This window comes from Gossypium raimondii, chromosome 9, assembly GCF_025698545.1.
Source record: "Gossypium raimondii isolate GPD5lz chromosome 9, ASM2569854v1, whole genome shotgun sequence".
In the NCBI taxonomy this organism is placed as follows: domain Eukaryota; kingdom Viridiplantae; phylum Streptophyta; class Magnoliopsida; order Malvales; family Malvaceae; genus Gossypium; species Gossypium raimondii.
In genome coordinates, this window is record NC_068573.1 from 28,118,248 (window position 1) to 28,133,195 (window position 14,948).

A 14,948-nucleotide genomic window follows, 5' to 3' on the forward strand; every position below is an offset into this window, starting at 1 on the left:
CAATATTTATCAAATATTAAAAATTAAAATTATATTTAAGAAAACAAATACTAAAATAATCGGAATGTAATAAAAATTTCAATTATTTATTAAAATTAAAAATAAAACTAATGAATTTTGTTTTTTTAGCCAATATTTTATAAACCAAACCGATTTATAATTCAACCGAATGTTGAAGTAAAACCATTAAAACATCACTTCTAAAATATAAGTTTAAAGTTCATTAAAGAAGTCTAGCTGTAACTCATAATTATTTAACAAAAATGAATCACCTTAGCTGTTCAATCCAATGATACCTTTTTACTTATATATATATATATATATATATATATATATACTTTTTAATTTTCAGAAATTTTTAAGGGATGAGAATTATATTATATATTTTTATAAGAGTTAAAATATAAATTTATTATTTTAATAATTTTTATTTTTTGAAACTTTTAAGAAATTAAATTAAAATTTTATCATTTGGAGGTTAAAGTGTCAACTTAAAATTTCATAAATTTTAAAGACTAAAATTAGGATTTCCCCTTTAGGGGATCAATGCCCCGGTCAACGTCCTAACACCGACCCCGCGAACTGTCACCAGTTGACAATCTTCTATACTTGATTGCCATGAATGGTGCGGTGCAACAAGCTGCCACAGTTGTGCATGATGCTGGGAGGGGGGATTAACAATGATGCAAAGCATGAGTGCAATGTACTTGGACCAAATAGGCTTGCTCGACAAAGCTGATTTGAGAATAAAACAACTTAGAATAGAAAAGTTAGTTATGCAATTGGTTTTCTTTGAATGTAATTTTTTGTTTTCTCATCTTCTTCTACTTGCTTAGTTAGATAATTCTTGAGGAGTTGTTTTTAAAATTTTCATTGTTGAGCTTCTAAATTCTAATCAACACTTCATTGGTGCTTTTATTGGCAGTCGACAAAGATGGTTGGCGGTACGAGACTCAAGATATTAGAAAACAAAAATACGCTCACATTTGTTTGAAAAAATATATATAATATGAGATTAGATAATTGTACTCATGAATACTATACTATGCCTTAATAAATGGAGAACTAAGGAAGGCGAGAGAAGTGGCTATAAGGTGGTGAGCATATGTATACTTGGGGGAGTATTGGAGACAATACAATGTGCCAAACTACTTTCGTGCTTAATCGTTTTGTCGAAACTGTTCTTTGAATTTCAATCCAACCTAAGCCGCAAAACGTTACAAGCTGAAAAGCCCTATGTGACTTAGGTAGTGCTTTATGTGGATGAAATTGTGCCAAGTTTTGACATTTTTACCACTTATATTCAATTGAACATAATTGCATATTTATATATTTGTTTTGATGGATACCTATACTTAATATTCTTTTATTTGTTTGCTTTGTAATTTATTGAACTAACTTGTCTAATTTTAGAAATTGTGAGTCAATTATATATTACTCTAGAGTTATATGTTTATTTACATTATCTTGGTAACATATTTCTATCCAATTTAATGTATCAAGCTAGCTCAAGTTCATTTTCTTTTCTTGCATGTTAATTTTTCCTTTTCACTTTATTTTGTTTTCGGTTTTTATTTTGCTTTTGTTCAGTTTGCTTGAGGACAAACAAAGACTTAAATGTGGGGGTATTTGACCTACAGTCAAATGTAGTAGTAATTTCGGTCTATTTCCACACTTAAGGAGCCTGTTTTCTATCACTTTTAGTATTTTATTATTATGTTTTCGGTATTTAGTTCTTCGTATTAAAAATTAGTAAAAATAAGTATTTTTAACACATTTTGAGTGTTGTGACCTATTAGGCGGACACGGGCCTTAGGTAGTGCTAAATTGTGTAATTGAGTGTGTAGGATGATGAATTATAGGCCCAACTGACGTAGGAGCAAGGGACAAGTGATGCACAAGCTTCCCAAGCTGCTAAAGCACGACACGGAACCAATAAGGCATAAATTTGTTGTCATATCGTGCCATAAACCTTGTATGGCGCAACATAGGGCCGACATGGTGCCCAAGTATTTCAGTGCTATTTTCTCCCACCTAATCAACTTTATACGAAGACCTAGGACGTGCTGAAGACCTAATTTAGGCTGCCAACACTCTTATAAATAAAATCTTAGGGGTTTGATGTAACTAAGTCATCTTAGATGCTTCAAAAACCATCGTAGTTTAGAAGTAGAATAAAACTTAGTTTTCATTCGTTTTTCATAAACTCTTTGTTCTTCTCTCTTGGAATCGGTTTCAATCCAAGAGTTCTTTTATTTAATTAAAGTATTTCAATTATTTCTCTTTCATAAGCGACAATATTTGATTATCCCAATCGAGATATTCGTTACTCCGTGCTCTACTCGATATCAAAATCAGGATTATTTTAATCTTTTTTCTCCTTTTGATTTAATCGTGTTATTTACATGTTTTATTCAATTGAGATTAAGATTATGAATAACATGAGTGACTAAATTCCTTAGGGGAGATTAACGAGTGGATGAGGATGTGATTAACGGAGGATTTAGGGTTTTCCGAGAGGATTAGTTGGTATAGATTATCGTTTATAAACCCTAGGTTTGACAACCCTAAGAACTAATCATAGGTTAAACGAGATTGAGAGATAAGCTTCATCGAGTAAATTGTAGTTTATCCTAGTTGAGAAAGTGAGGTCGGAAGATAACCTAATATCAACCAATCGATTAATCAATTAAAGGCTGAGAGATAATAATTGGTTAATTGATAACTAATCCACCCTAAAACCCTAATATGAAGTTTACAAACCCTTGAAACGAATTAATCTTCCTGATTAGTTTTATCAAATTAGTCATTTGTCTATTTTCTTGTTTATTTATTTTAGTATTTTAATTTTCAGTAATCATCTATTTTATGATATGTCGTAATATAGGATTTAATTACTACTATTTAAACTTATTTTGTAAAGAGATTTTCTATAGATTTATCCCATCCTCCTTTGGGTACGATCTTCGGAATACTTTCTTGTGTTCCATTGTACACATATACTATATTACAATTTGACCCGTATACTTGCGGACACCGTCGATTTAATTTTTTATATTTGTGGTGTAATATTTTTACTATAAACGATAACACATTTATAGGCAGTCACTTATTGGTATAATCAAAGTAAAGGTTATGCCCAGCACTCATCGGAACATTCGAAGAAAAATGCGCCCAATGCTCATCGACATATAGTTGAAATAACCCGTACTCAATCTATCGTATTACATGCCAACTATATCTGACTTTACCCGAACAGTTAATAGGGAATCAATTTTCCGGTTTCGTCATATAGTTCAATTCTCATTATATCATTCTCAATTCATCATCAATTTCTCCATTTCAACATATCATATAACATGCTTCAACCCAATTCTATATCTAATAACATATATAAATTAATTCATGTAGTTTTTATTCTATTCAATTTAGTCCATTATCTTGATATTCAATCTCAAACATAGCAATTCAATTCAAATACTCATTGTTAACTCACCTCAATGTCATATTATGAAAAATATCACAAATATGCAACAATTAAAATGATCCTGAATCATAGAAATACAAACCGAGTTTTCTAAGTCACTCGTCGACAACTTTTATTTTTCCTTTCCCTCTCAAAGGTTCTACATCAACATTAGCTACATACAATCACAAAACATATAACATTATTAATTTTACATCGAATTTACATTCAATTACAAATAAAAACATATTTTGCAATTTATTCAATTTAGTCTATAAACCCGAGACAAGCTTAACTTTGGATCTAAAGTTTCGAATTAAAATCCAGTTTCATATTTACTCATTAAGGACCTTCTACTTTCTATTCCTAACTTAATCTCATAACAATTTTGCATTTTATTCAATTCGGTCCCTAATATGACCAAGCTTACAATCAAGCTTGTTAAGCCTTACAATTTAGTTCTTTTTCATAATCTAAGCTTAATTTCTATCAATTTCAAGCATAATTCATTCAATTCTCAACAATTACAACTTATCAAAATTTCAAAAATTGAACAATTTGATACATGGGCTAGCTAAATTAAGCTCTCATGATCTTAAATCTATAAAAATCAAAGAAAAATAGCTTAGGGACTTAGTTGAAATTGTTATCGATTGCTTAAGGGTTTTTAAAGCTTTTTTTTCTCCACAAAGATGGTGTACGGTGGAACTTGGGAATATGACTAACTTTTTACTTGTATAGTTTAATTAGTGTTTAGTTAATTAGTTTAATCATGATTAGTTTACTTTAATCATCATTTAATTAAGCTTAATGTCATGTAACATCATCATCCACTATCCACCATTAAAAATTGATTTATTAACCATTTTAGTTCCTTGGATAATTCTATCAAGGTCCCCAAGTCATTTTCTAATTAAAATTTTATAGCAATTAAAATTTTACAATTTAGTCCCTAGGCCTTAATTAACCACATTTTGGATAAATTACTTAACTGAATTTTAGCATATCAATATAATAACTTCCTAAATATCCATATTTAATATTTACGAGCTCGGTTTATGTAAACGAGATTCTGAAACCGCATTTTTTGTCACCACTAAAAATTGGTCATTACACATCTAATGTTTCAATTTTCTCTCCTTTGCAAGTGTATTAGAGTTCTTGACCAGCAAGTCACTCCTCTTCATTTGGTGGATTCTGATTTCAACTCTGATTTTGCAATCATCCACTTTGTTTGACAAGCAGTTCATTGAATATGCGGATTGACTTGTGGAACAATGGCTTGTGTAGTGGAAAGGCTATCTAGAGTCAATTGCTACTTGGGAAGACCAAACTCACATGCTACAGGCTTTTCATTATTGGAACCTTGAAGGCAATGTTCTTTCTGCTCGAGGAGGTACTGTTATGAATGGTGCGAAGCAACAAGTTGCCACGGTTGTGCAAGATGCTGGGAGGGGGAATTAACAGATGAAGCAAAGCATGAAGGCAATATACTTGGACCAAATAGGCCTGCTTAACAACGCCGATTACCCAAGAAGTACAAGGATTTTGTGATGAATTAAACGTCAACCTAAGTGTAACTGATTGGAGAATAAAACAACTAAGAATAGAAAAGTTATTTATGCAATTGGTTATTTTTTAATGTAATTCTTTGTTTTCTCATCCTGTTCTTGTTGAGTATAGAGAATTATTAAGGAATTGTTCTTAAATTTTTCATTGTTGAGCTTCTAAATTCCAGTGAACACTTCACTTGAATCGCTAGATCAACAAATTTTGAGTTCAACTAGTTGAACCAACCTACTTTAACATAATAATGCTTGAGACTAGCCTATCTTGTCTATTTTTTTTACTCAAGACCATTTTTCATACCTAATATTATTGTGCATCTTTTTCAAATATTATATGTTCTGACCGGTAACTCGACCCTTGGACTTGTATACTTGGAATTAAGGATGGATTTTTTTTTTCTTTTCTTCTTTTTAGTATAACAAATGAATCAAGATTAAGCTCAACTATAATAGATGAAATTAGTTGCTGATGTGAAGCCTCATCTAGCTACTTGTTTTCTAGGAGTAGATCTATGGAGAAGGAGCAACTAACTTGTGTAAGAAATTCAAGTAAATTCGAGTTATGGAGACTTTGTATAGTGTATTGATTCCCTCCCAAATTTTGCATGTCTTCAACAATAATGTTTGAATCGAATTGAATCGGTTGGACCGAAAATCGGTTAGAGTATCGATCCAGAGAATGGCTTTGAATTAGTTAGATCAGGAATTGGTATGGATCGGTTGAATTGACTAAAAAATTTGATAGGATTAGTTGAATTGAGTTTTTTTTCTTCTAATTTTAATATTTTTATTTTTTGAATTTTTAATAATTTTTAATAGGATTGGTCAAATCGGTTGAACCGAAAAATTGGTGGCCCGACCGATTCAACCACCATTCTAGTTTTAAAAACATTGGTCTTTACTTATCGAACATATGTCTCGTCTAGTGAAAATGTCTTTCCAATCCAAAGAATCATTTTCAAATTACACATGTTGAAAGCTAGTAATAAGTTTTTTTTTCCTTTGTCTTTACTCGAGGGCTTAAAAAAACCTCTGGGTTTTTTTTTTTTGGTTAAGTGTCTCGAGATAGCATAATAAGTTTTGAGCATATTTTTTTAACGACTTTGCATGTTTGGCTATTTGCTTTTGATAAAATGTAGCAACCATAAGCAAAAAAAGTGATGGTTTATCAAAGGACTTTATCTTGAAATCTTGATCCTCTCGATATGTTTTTTCTATTTATACTTTGGTGAGCAAAAAGGACAACTCGTTTTAACCAAAAATATTTATTATTGAGGGGACAATCATGAACCTCGAACATGAAACATAAAATGAACATAAAGAATACCAAAATAGGTTTCAATCCATCATAACTCTATAAATAAATATTTTATAAATATCATGTTCAAGATGGAACAAGTTGAGTTTTCTTTTGAAAAATTAAGTATCATATCGGTAAAAATTTGTCAAATCTTACCATTGATATACTTAGTAAATAATCTTGTTTTAAGTTTATAAATTTTATAGCTTAAATATAATTACAAATTTATAACATATAGTTTAATTTTATAAACACTTTATTTTATTTTATTTTATTTTATTTTATTACATTAGCTTAATTTTATAATATTAACTAACATATTTTGTTTAATTTTTGAAAAAAAATATAATATAAAATTCCTAGACAAGTCAAGATGAGATCAACTAAATCTTTACAAGATTGAAGTTGGAATTAAGGATTAAAATATTAAATAAATTTCAAAATGGAATTGATTTAGAAAAAGACGCTTTTCGCAATATAAATTGAAAATTTAAATACTTCAAAGAACGTGAGCGGCAGGATTCGAACCTGCGCGGGCGAAGCCCACATGATTTCTAGTCATGCCCGATAACCACTCCGGCACGCCCACTTGATTAATCAATTAGCAGCTTAGTCTTTTATATTACTTTTGATATGCTTTTCAAGTTGAGTATTAAAAATATCTGATTTTGAATCACTTTCTTTACTCTAAAACTTGATTCCACAACAAAAACCAAATTCAAATCTTCTGTAAAAGTATCATGAATCTCTCCAATTAGATTACATCTTGTCTCTTTTATTTATAAAATAAGATACATTAGTTTATATACATTAAATTAAAAAGCAAATTGGTTATTTTTATTAAAAAATTTCATCCATTTTTACCATTAAAAACTAGTTTGGCTAACAGAATAACCAAAGTTACACATGACATATCACGTGTATCTCATTCTAACATACAAAGACCAGTTTTTAACAGTAAAAATGAATAGAATTTTTAATAGAATGATCAATTTGCTCTTTAATCTAACATGGACTAATTTGCTCATTTTTTAAGTAGATGGAACAAAATACAATCTGTCTTCTAATACAAGGGTCTCCACGATACTTTTACCTCAAATATTCATAGAGTTGAACTTGGCTCTCCATTTAAATTTGGATTTTACTTTTAACCATGAGTAATACAATATTGTCATTTTTGTTTTCCATATTCGTAGGTTGTATTATTTTGAATTGGGGATGTTCATAGGTTGGGTTGGGTCTAAGTATGATTTTAACATACTTTATGCTTGCTCAAGCCTGGCCGGCTTGAAATATGGGTCTAGAATTTTGTCTAAACCCGTCCATATTTATAAAAGATTAAACCAAGCCCATTAAGCCCACACATATTAATTTTTAATTTTTTTAAAAATATTTATATTATTTTAATTTAATATTTAATAATTTTATATATTTTTATTTATTGATTTTTTTATATAGTCATCTTAGCATTATTTTATTGTTTACATTAGAGTCATATTATATATTTAGTATAAATTTATATTTTATTTGTTATAAATTATACAATATATAAAAATACCATAGTATAAAGTATTATGAACTTAAAATAGGGTCAGATCGGGTTGGACTCGAGCCTTGAATGTTCAAGTCCGAGCCCGGCTCATATTTTAAACAAGCCCAGTATTTTTGCCTAAGATCATTTTTCGGACCTAATATTTTTACTCAAACCTTCTCAAATTTCAAATGAACCGCGAATGACAAACCAATTAACAAGTCTATTTTGAATTTATCAACATATTCTCCTATTAATATAATTAGTTTAAACTCATGCTATGCACAAGATTTTATCCAACTAAAGCTTTCACATTCAAGTTATTAATGAGTCACTTAGTCATGGGTTAATTTCTTATTAAAGACCTGTTTAATTTCTCACCTAAACCCTCAAGTTCTAGCTACCTGCAATTTAATTTCTTGTACTAAGCTTGATAACTTATCTAACTAATTATTTAATAATTTTATTTTCTAATTCCATATTTGTCACATAAACTTCTCGATTAATATTTCTATGTTGGCTTGATTTAAGAAATTTGATCTCGAAATCAAATTTTCCGATACTAGCTAAAATTAAGTCATTATAGGTATGTTTTAATTTAATAATTTTTACCTCATTCGTGCATGTATCACTCTTGAACTCAAATGAATTTACCCTTTGTAACACCCTATTACCCAACGTGGTCGCCAAGTTCGAGCAATTGGATGACACATTCGTTGTCGAAGCAACTATGATCAATTCACAATTTAATTATACAATTTATATGATAATTATCTGACAATAAACATTCTTTAATCATACTAAAGAAAATTGATATTTGTTTTATAAAAGCACCTAATAACATACAATAAATCCAATATATATATTTTTCTACTAGAATATAAGTTATAACATTTAATTAAAACATCATTCAACTACCACAAAACTTAATCTATTAGGTACAAGCCAACCATAAGTAAAATTTGAAACAACAACATTGTTGAGACCAAGACTGCGGATTGGATGTTGAGGTCGATGCACATAAATCTTGCATTAAATCTAACCTGCGCATGGAAAAAACAACCCATATGCTAAGTAAAGCATTCAATGATATTTCTATAATTTAAAAAGATAATATTAGCATTAACAATTCTAATCTAAGTAAATATGTATATCTTTATGCACATATCTACCATTTACTTATAACTTGAAGTTACCAAGCTTAACATTCTCAATATAAACATGTTAGGTAAATAAAACTTGTAACATCCCTCGCTCGATCCGGTCGCCAACCCGAGCTATAGGATACTTCAACGATTCAACTTGTAGTTAGATACTTTACCAAGAGCTCGCATCTACACATCACACCAAGTCAGTTCACATATAACATGTAACGACCCGATAGTCAGGGGTGTCGAAAAGTGTATTCTTGGGACTCCGTTCCCGTAAACTAGACTCGTAAATATTTACAAAGTTAGTTGTGTAGTTAATTAATTTTTGAATTAGTAAAATTTGTGAAATTAAGAGTTATTAAGGTACATGGATTAAATCGCGTAAAGATTAAAAGTTGAATTATAAATTGAAATAAACTAAATGGGTTAAAGTAGCAATTAAACCATTTAATAAATGGTTGTGTATAGGTGGCCGAATATGGTTAAGTGTAAATGCAAATGTATATATATTTTATATATGTTATATTATAAAGTTAGTAATAATAATAAATAAAATGAAAACAAATTAAATGAAATAGAAATGAAAGTGGATGCGTATAAATTAAACAAAAGAAAGAAAGAAATAAAAAGGAGAAGAGAACGCACGACACTAGGGGTTTGGAAGTTCAAGCTCAAATTGGTTAGTGCAATTTAGTCCCTATATTTGTAATTTTTATATTTTTAGAATCCTGGTATCTAGGGCTACCCAACTTATGTTGTAATTTTTAGTATTGTTCAAGATTTTAGATGTTGACATTGTTGAATAGTTTAAGTATTAGGGTTAAATAGATAGATTTTTAAGTTGGAAATGGAAAACGACTAAATTGTGAAATTAATTGTTGATTTTGAACAATAGGGACTAAATTGTGAAAATTTTAAAATTAAGGGTCGAATTGGAAAATAGGAAACTAAATGTGGTCTAGAATGAAATTAGTATAAAAATATGAATTTAAATGTGAAGGTTAAAATTAGTCTCGGTTTAGGGACTAAATTGAAGAATAAGCAAAATATAATGTGAAAATTTAAAATTTAATGTGAAATTGAAATGTGTAATATTAACAATATTTAATTGTTTTATCCCGTAGCTAATGTTGTATAGGAATCCTCCAGTAAAAAGGAGAAGCAAAAATCGACGTCGAATAGCTTAGAATTCACGGTTTGTGTTTCTATAATCCGAACTAAGTTATAAATTATTACATTTTGAATTGTTGCATATGTTAAGCATTTGAGGTGAATACTTTTGCACTTTGAAATTGAGCTGAATTCATAGTCGATGGAAATGGATTGTTTCGGTAAATTATGAATTTATTGAATATAAATGGAGATTGAATTGAATATATATTTATATGTGATAATTTGTATATATGTGAAATTGAGACATTGGTTGTATTGAAAAGTGAAATGAAACCCTATTAACTATATTGGGCTGAGTCAGATATAGATGACATGCCATAGGATAGGAAGAGTTCAGGGATTTCTTTGACCTCGAGTTGATGAGGCACTGGGTGCCAATTTGCTTCGATTTAACCAATGAGACACTAAGTATCAATTTATATAGCGCTGGGCGCAGTTATTACTTCGGATTTATCCGATGAGGCACTAGGTGCCAAACTGGTGTGTTGGTTGAATTCATGTATCTGTTCGAGTCCGAGTCGTTTTAATAGGGGAAAGTAAAATAATAATTTTATGTGATTGATATTGAAATGGAAAAGATGATAAATGAATATGAGATGAGAAAATATTGAAATGGAAAATATAAGAAATGATTATGAGATAAGAAATGAAATATGAAATGATGAATTGAGATATGAAACTTGAATGAATTCAAGTATAGATCAAAGATATGAATCATGCCATTGCATGAGATGATGTATTCAAATGTTAAATGAAATGCCATTAATATATACTTATATATTTGAACATGTGAAAATCTTAGTAGATGTGAATAAAGAAAGAGCAAAAATTATACTATTGAATTGAAACACTTGAACATAGCTTTCTTGTTGCATTTTGCATTTTAAATACTTATATTAAGTTTATATTATTTGGATTATAGAAATACCACTGAGTTTTACTCAGCGTATGGTTTTATTTTCCATGTGCAAGCTAGATACTGTTTGATTTATCACCGACTCAGCATCAAATCACAAATCTCAAGCTCAAGTGTGGTGATATCTTATTTTGTAATGACATGTACCTAGGGAGTCTTTTGTTGATATTGTTTATAAGGTTTTGTTATCTTAGTTGCTAGTGAAATGGTGGTTAAATGTGTATATGGTTGTGGTTGAGGCTATGTTGGTATGTTAGCCTAGTTTATATTTTGGTATGTGATAATTTAAAGTTTGGTAGCTTAGCATAATGCTTGGTATGTGCTTAGCTTCAAATTTGGTAACTTTAGAAGTTGAAAGTTAGTTCAAATATGGTAAATGTGATATGAATGAAAGTCTTGAATGTTTGATGTGCTGTTGATGTTTTTGAACATATAAAATGTCGTACCAATGAGGGTACATTGATTAGGCATATTAGGTGATGAATTTGGTGTATTTTGGGCATGTTTAATCGAGTTTTGAGTAGGTTAATCGATTAGTAATCGAGTTGTTTAGTGCCCAAGTAAATAGGAAATGATAAACTTGAGTTTTAAGGTATTTTTAGGTGCACACGGCTTGGCCACACGAGCGTGTGCCACACACGTGCAACACACATGGGCATGTGACCTAAGTTAGTGAGTTACACGAGCAAAGACACAGGCTGGAACACTGCTGTGTGTCTCAACTTCGAGAGTCACACGGCCTGGGCATTCCATATGACCTGGCTACACGGGCGTGTGTCCCTATTTTGATTGTTACAAGGCTTGAGACACAGGTGTGTGTCTCAGCCGTGTGAGGCACACGGCCTGACCACACGGGTGTGTGACCTCTATATCAAAATTTTTGTAATTATTTCCTAAACTTCCAGAATTATTCCAAATTAGTCCCTGCCTATTTTTGAACTACTTTTAGGGTCTCATAGACTTATAATAGGGGCTGTAAGAGTAACTTTTGCTCTGAATTAGAATAGATTAGCAAACCTATATTAGGTGCATTTTACTAACATTATTGAAGATAAATTAAAAAGATAATCATAGTCAGAGTATGGATCAATACTTTGATGCTAATAATTGGAATAGTCTTGTATGTATATGAATTCTGACATTCAAGAAGGGATAAATAGTGATAAGAGTGTAGACAGCGGAAGACTAAGTTTAGCAATGTATAAATAGTGATAAGAGTGTAAACAATGGAAGACCAAGTTTAGCATTGCATAGCATGAATCATTTATTTGATTGTATAATATTCTAGTATGGTATGATTTGATTATTGTGTCCTGCCCCTGTATATTATATTGTTAATGACTAGCTTTTATGTTGATTATGATTGATTAATTGTTTGATTTGTTAGTAATGCTCGTGACTCTAAATCTGGCGACGGAGAGGGTTTAGGGGTGTTACATAACAACTTTAATGAATTAGTTTGCACACACTTGACAAAGCTAGTTCGCGTACACATGAAAAAACCAATTAGTGTATGACTACTTACAAAATTAGTTCACACTTACATTATAGTGACAGTTCGCGCCTTGACACAACTTTGCCCATTTACATGATCCACACATTGACTCAATTCGCACATAAACCTAGTTCGTGTAACACCCGCAAGGTACATACAAATATAGAAACAATTTATTCCATCATTGATTTGAGGTAAAAATTCATGCATAAATTAATATTCAATTAAAATCGAGCCTTAAATAAGCTTACGAGGGCTCTGGAGTTATGCCGAGCTTGTAGGAGGACCAAACTGAATTTTTTTAAAAAAAATTCAAGTGTAAGTATCGATACCAAGGCTAGGTACTGATACCAAATTGTAATTCTATCGTTTTTAAAATACTGTTCATTTGGTAAAGTACTGATTCCTCAAACCAATCCCAAATGGCCAAAAATCATATGTTTTTAATGTTTTTCATACCCCAAACTCAAACCCGTTGCAATTAGTGTCTTAGACACCTAAAACCTGTATAAAATCGTCTTAAAAGCATACACAAAATTATTTGGATAACCTAATAATCAACTAACCAATGTACCTCAAAGGCACCAATTTTCAACAACTTTAACATACCATTTTAATTAATTAACCATCCAATTCTTCAATTCATTCATGCTCAATCATGTAGCTTAGAAACCGACATGTATATATACCACAACATGATAATAAACTTGTGCATATTAAACATTTGTCAATTACATTATAGATTCAATATCAACTAAGTTCCCAACAAAACAAAGCATAACAAGATAATATGAAATCTCCTAAATACATGCCGTATATAACCAAGTTCAAACAATTATAAATCTATCAAAATTTTCCATTCAAATGGCATATATGCCATTTAACAAGCTACCATCACATACACATCTTCATATATCTTTTACAATTTCAAAAGTAAACATTCATCAAGGTTCAAACCAAAACTATCATCCCAAAATAAACATTATATATTAGCCCTACATACATACCATATCTGACCTACAACATTCTCATCTATATAATCGGTCCAACTCACCTAACTCAATAAGGCACCAATTATTTATACCACATTTCCATTCAAAACTTATATAATTCTAGCATATCATCTACTAATGTTAAGCATATAATCAATTTAAGCCAACATCTATATACGTATTCATACTTGTCATACAATTCACAATTTATGATTTAGTCCCTTATAAGCAAATATCATCAAAGTTATAATTAATATAACAAATAAACATTAAATATAATCAAATATATCATAAAATTTACATAGTAAGTTCCATATGAACTTACCAGACAAAACAACTACTAGCAAGACATCGATGACTAATTTGTAATTTTTCCTTTTCCGTTACTATCTTTCGATTGGTTCAATTTCTAATCTAAATAATAATTCATTTCAATTTATCAATTCTAAATACCTTATAACAGCCTATCTCAAGCATGTATCAATTCAATTTCATCTTTCGGATGTTTCCTAAAGTTTTTCATTTTATTTAATTTAGTCCTTAAAATGGGGACTAACCTAACTTTCAATTTAGAACTCAAATTTCAATCCAATTTCACTATAGTGCATTTAGGACCTCCTATTTTCATTTATACAACCAATTTCACAATTTATGCATTTTAATCCCTATTGAACAACAATATCAATTAACTTCATAATTTAGTCTTTTTCACTTCTAATCTTAAAATCTATCAATTTAATACCTAAAAATTCAAGAAATTATCAATTACATCTTTCCAAAATTTTAACAGTTTTAAAAAATAACACACGGGTCAACTATATTAAGTTCCCACGATCTCAAAAATATAAAAATTATAAGAAAATGACTAAATTGCACGAAGCTTTAAAATCTCAAAACCTTAGGGTCGAATGTGTTCTTCTTCCTTTTTTTCTCTTCTCACGGTTTGGTTGCATGGGAAAGAGGACTTTCTCTTTCATTCCACCATGTCTTGTTATTTTAACCATTTATCATTTTTTTTTGAAAATTATAATGAATTTAATCCACTTCCCGTCCATCTTATATATAAGATGGTATAATTTCAATTTAGATGCTTAATACATTTTTCGATTAAGAAAATCCTTAACGATTGAACTTTTACTACTTTTATAATTTAGTCCCTGTACCTTAATTAATCACTAATTTAATAAAATTACTTATCCAAAATTCAATTCATTTCTAATATAATTCCTAAATATTTACGATCTCAATTTATGGAAACATGGTCCCGAAATCAAATTATTGGACACCATTAACTTTAGGATTGATACATGTGTACTTTAATTAACTATCCAATTAACGAAATTAAAGGACCAAAAT

The 14,948-nt window shown here is 29.9% G+C and overlaps 1 non-coding gene across 1 annotated transcript; it reads right to left on the reverse strand.

Moving 5' to 3' along the window:
* Window positions 1-6,841: 6,841 nt before the first annotated feature.
* TRNAS-AGA (transfer RNA serine (anticodon AGA)) lies at window positions 6,842-6,923 on the reverse strand. Its single transcript has one exon. It is a non-coding gene; the product is annotated as a tRNA-Ser (tRNA).
* Between the last annotated feature and the right edge of the window lie 8,025 nt (window positions 6,924-14,948).